A 5,088-nucleotide genomic window follows, 5' to 3' on the forward strand; every position below is an offset into this window, starting at 1 on the left:
AGTGTTTAGGACACCACAGTTTCACGGCTGAGGGCCTGGGTTCAATCCCTGGTCGGGAAACTAAGATCCCACAAGCCCCACAGCGCAGCCAAAAAAATGAAAAATTTAAAAAATAATAAAGTCTATGAGGGAAATTAAAAAAAAAAAAGAAAGAAATCGTGTAGGAGGTAGTTAACCTGTGAACAAGTAGATATCTTTTTAACTTAGCCATGGAATAAGGCATGAATATAGCCCCAAAATTAAAATACGGTTTTAGACAATCATAGTCTAAACAAAATAATTTCCCCCGCTTTATTATCCTACGCTTCTACTTTATATTAATTTAAAGAGAAACTTTCAACTTTGCATTGTAGAACAATTATGAGGACAATGGGTGCTTTCTTTGCCTCTTCCCTGGAGGCAAAGGCATAAAGGCATAGCTTTAAAAAGCCTATTTAATTTGTTTGTTAGTTGGGGGAATGGGTGTTAATTAATCTAGTTTTGGGAATGCTAGATAATATCTATGTTCCATTGCTTGTACATGATGCTGTCCAATTAATTCCTCCCAAGGACTTTTATACAAGACTCTTCAGCCCAAAACTTCTGGCTTGAAACTTTTCAAGGTCTTTGGGGTGACCATTAGAGAAGAACACGCTTAAGAAACTATCATCTTCTTTTATTCTTTCATCCTGGTAGGAAGCTGTGCTCTTCTCAAAGGTTAATGAGGTTGCAGAACCTCAGGGAGTGTGGCCAGGACACCCATTTCAATTGCTCTCGCGTGCTTCTCTTGTTTAATTTTTGGAAGCACAGTCTGGAGCCTGTGTTCCGAGCTGCCTGCCGCTCAGCCCACGAGGGCTTCCTTCAGAAGCTGGTTGGACCCAGAAACAGTCAGACGCCTGTGGAATCTTTAAACACTTTTCTGACAGAAGGTTTGGCCATTTCTTCTCCCGGTGCTCATTTTAAAGTTAAGCACATGAACACACATTTTTTGAATCCCAAAGAAGACTTTTAATTGATTCCCTGAATATTTTAAGGTCTATTAATTCCATTGATGTTGCAAATACTGCAATTCGTTCCAGCTGCTGTTCTAATCACATTCATTAACAGGCTTATTTTTACCTGCCAGCTAATATTTTACATTGCATCAATAAATCTTCAGCTTTCTAGCCAAATTGTGTACAAAACATAATGAATTGCACAACCTCCTGATTGTACCACAGGGGTTGGGTTAGCCAGCATCCCTCCTTCTGAGGAGGGCTAATCAGGCATGAAGATAAAGGTGATAGACTAAAGAATGCACATACTACTCATTTTGTGACATTACAAATGTAACATGGGATTATTTCAAGTACAGGTTTTTCTTGCATAGTCTATTCATTTAATTTGTATTTTATATTATAAAAAGTGTAAAAGGAACATAACCGGTCACTCGGATATAGGTGAAAGATCTTACATTAGGTTAAAATAACTCATATACCAATGTTCTCTATGAGACACAATTTTTTTTTCAGTAATGATGTTTGGTTTGGATGTATCCATTTATGGTAACTTTCTCCATCCTTGTGGACTGGCATTAGGCATTTCTGAAAAAAATGGCCCAGAATTAGGTGTGTAACATGTGTCAGTAAAACGTAGAACAAGTAAATAATCCACATGGTAAACCAACTGAGTATCTTGGGATCATTTGCTGACAAATGTGCACTGAAAGAAGAGGAAGTAGAAAAGCTCATTGACAGAGTTCAGAGCTAGATCTCTCCAGATGATTGGTAAATATTCTGTCATTAAATGACAATTCAGAGAAATGTAGAATTACAAGCAAGAGACCACATGGACGTGACTCCTAGCTTTGTTGCATACAAGCTGTGAGCTTGGGTAAGTTAATTAACCTGTGTGAAATCTACATTCTTCTTATACACTATGAAATAAAATCCTGCACATAAGGAACTTAAAACAGTGCCTGGTGTATAATAAGCCCTCTAAAAATGTAAGCTAAAAAAAGTTGTATTTTGCATTCAACTACCATTGTTTCTCTTAAATTGGGTTTTATATCATAATAAAAGCCAAAAATCCTTCTACCAAAGCCCTAGTTAAATCACTTGACTCCCACCTTGTTACCTCTTCATAAAAACCTCACTACCCTTCTATCATCACTTCTACTCTCACACTCATTTAACTCCAGCCATCCCGGCCTCCTAGCTGATATTGGAAGATGTCAGGTACAATTCTACCTCAGAGCCTTTCTATTTACAAATAGAAAATACTGTGTCTACAAATACTCTTCTATAGATTTCTTCCTAGATTTCTTAACTCCTGTAGATCTTTGCTCAAATCTCAAGGTCTTCACTGATCACCCTCATTTAAAATTTCAACCATGCTTCCCAACATTTCATATCATCCTTCCCTGCTTTGTTTTTCTCTGAAATATTTATCATCATCTGATATAATATATGTTTTGTTATTTATTTTTATTTTGACTGTCCCCCCAATAACAATATAAGTTCTGTAAAGATAGGATTTTTTCTGTTTTTGAAAGTAAAGTAAGAAGAAAATAGTAAACATGAAACACAGAAAGTCAGAGAAGCAGTGCTTATAGAATTGAGATACAAGGCAAAAAATAGCACAAAAGTTGAGAGGGTAGTAAATGGAGTTGAAGTATTTCAAGATCATTATAATGTCAAGAAAATGGCTAAAAGAATCAAGCAATATTAGTTTTTGATAATTTAAAGATGCACCTTGTATTCTTCAGGATAACCACGAAAGAATAGTAATTGTATGGCTACCAAGCTGATGTTGATTGGGGGGAGGAGAGCAAAGATAGGATATTAAGAAAAATCTACAAAAAAAACAAGGCAAGAAAGAAGGAAAACAGCATAAAGAATGTTAGGTTAATTGGAGATGAATATAAAATAGGAGATTTAAACCCAAAATATCAGTAATTATATGCTCCTATTAAAAGACAAAAGTGGTCATATTGAACTTGTAAAATTTACTATTTGCTGATTATAAATAATACATCTCAAAATAAGGAACAAAAAGTTGAAAATTAAAGGGTGGAAAAGATACAACTTGCAATCTTTTTTATTTTAATTGTTTATCTTTATTACTGTTGCACCATTTATACAATTACATATAATTTCAGTGCATCTGTTGTACATTTTTTTTTGTTATTTTATTTTTTTTTCCATTTTCTAATGAGTGGTGTGTTGGAGTTTCTGACACAGGATGGAAGAGAAAACTGGAACCGCAATGAATGCAGACTTTTTTTTTTCATTTCCACTGACCAGTAAACAGAACTACAGGTACACCCAACCATGGACATACATTAACTGGTCATGAGAAATCTAGGGAGGCTAAGTAGGATGAAAGAATGTTTGTTACTCCCAAAAAGACCTGGGAAGGAAGAATGGAGTATTGGCATCAAGACACATGTGAACAGGCTAAGCAGGCTGTCTGAAAGTTGGCATACATCCACAACATTAAAAAAATTTCAAAATAAGAAAGGCTGTAAATGAAAAAGAAAACAGAAAATGCTGCCTTCATAAACATCCGATTGCCTCAGCACAGGCCCTGTGGGCAGAATCAAACGCATCACTCCCAACTCCCCTTGCAGAAGACAAGATGTTCGGATCTTAGTGGCAGAGTGCATGTAACAGCAGTTCAGGTACAAAAGATGTACTGTACTTTCAGACATTGATCTTTAAAATCCAGGACTGATTGGTAGAGTTGACTGAAAGTATATTAGGTATTCACCCACAAAAATACTATTTGGATTCTCCCAACACCCTACCTCCCTTGATGGGACCACATGCTTGTTCTTGGGCAATACATACCATTACTTCCAACTTGAAACAAGTTAGTATAGGAGAGAGACAGAGAGACAGAAAGACAGAGAAAGAGACAGAGAGACAGGTTGTTGTTAAGCAGTATTCTTCGTTCCATTGGTTGTCCTTCTTACTCTTTCACTGCTAAGGTTTGATCGGAATTAGCTGCCGGGGTTTCGGCAGGTTTGACCTCGTCTGTGGGGGCTGCAGGGGCTTGGCCTTGGGCATGGAACTGGGTGCTTCCGTGGCTGCCAGTGTCTCCATGGAGGATGGGGCAGCCTCAGTGTTGCCGGGTTTTGAGTCTGAAGATGGGGCCCTGTCACTTTTCATCTCCTGCGCGGCAGGAGCTGCAGGAGCCTGAGGCTTTGTGGGTTCCTCTCCCTTCTTGCTCCTGTCATCCTTGTTGGGGGCCAAGGACTCCGCAGCCCAGGTCTCCGAAGCTTTGGGGGCGTTGCCACCTGCAGCTGGCCGGAGGCAGCCGCCGGCTCCTGCTCAGCATCCTTTGGGGGCTCCGGCTTCCACTCAGCTCCCTCCGTCTGCTCTGACTCTGCCTTCAGAGTGTCTTCCTTGGCCGCCTCTTTGTCTTTCTCACCTTCCTTGTCTTCAGGCTTGTTGGCAGCATCCTAGGCATCCTTCTCCAGCTTCTCCTCCTTGTCCTCCTTCACCTCTGGGGTCTCTGCAGCACCCTGGGTCTCATTGTCCTTCAGGGTTTCCTCCTCTTCTGTCCCAGCTCCTTTGGCCTTCTTGTCTTTGTCCTTGGCCCTCTCATCATTCACATTGTACCCCTTCTTCTTGCTCAACTTGCCTCCCATCTTGGAGTTTGGGTCTGGGTGCCTCTGCTGCCCTGGGTTGCTGGCAGAGGCTCTCTCCCCGGCTCTATGGTGGAGACTGGAGCTTGGAGTGAGTTGGAGTGCTGCCGCAGCCATGGTCACCACTGACACTACTGTTGCCCACAACTTGCAATCTTAATGATTGTTTAATACAAAAAAAGCTAATTAAACTATACTAGTATCAAAATAGATAAAACACATAACTAGAGACAAAGAGGTAAACATAAGAAAGGGTTGGGCTTCCCTGGTGGCACAGTGGTTGAGAATCTGCCTGCTAATGCAGGGGACACGGGTTCAAGCCCTGGTCTGGGAAGATCCCACATGCCGCGGAGCAACTAGGCCCGTGAGCCACAACTACTGAGCCTGCGCGTCTGGAGCCTGTGCTCCGCAACAAGAGAGGCCGCGACAGTGAGAGGCCCGCGCACCGCGATGAAGAGTGGCCCCCGCTTGCCGCAACT

General features: G+C 40.8%; 1 pseudogene; it reads right to left on the minus strand.

The window, feature by feature from the left end:
- Positions 1–3,930: 3,930 nt before the first annotated feature.
- Positions 3,931–4,612, minus strand: LOC133077356 (brain acid soluble protein 1-like; annotated as a pseudogene).
- Positions 4,613–5,088: the final 476 nt, after the last annotated feature.

The sequence above is a fragment of the Eubalaena glacialis genome, chromosome 17 (genome assembly GCF_028564815.1).
Source record: "Eubalaena glacialis isolate mEubGla1 chromosome 17, mEubGla1.1.hap2.+ XY, whole genome shotgun sequence".
NCBI lineage: Eukaryota > Metazoa > Chordata > Mammalia > Artiodactyla > Balaenidae > Eubalaena > Eubalaena glacialis.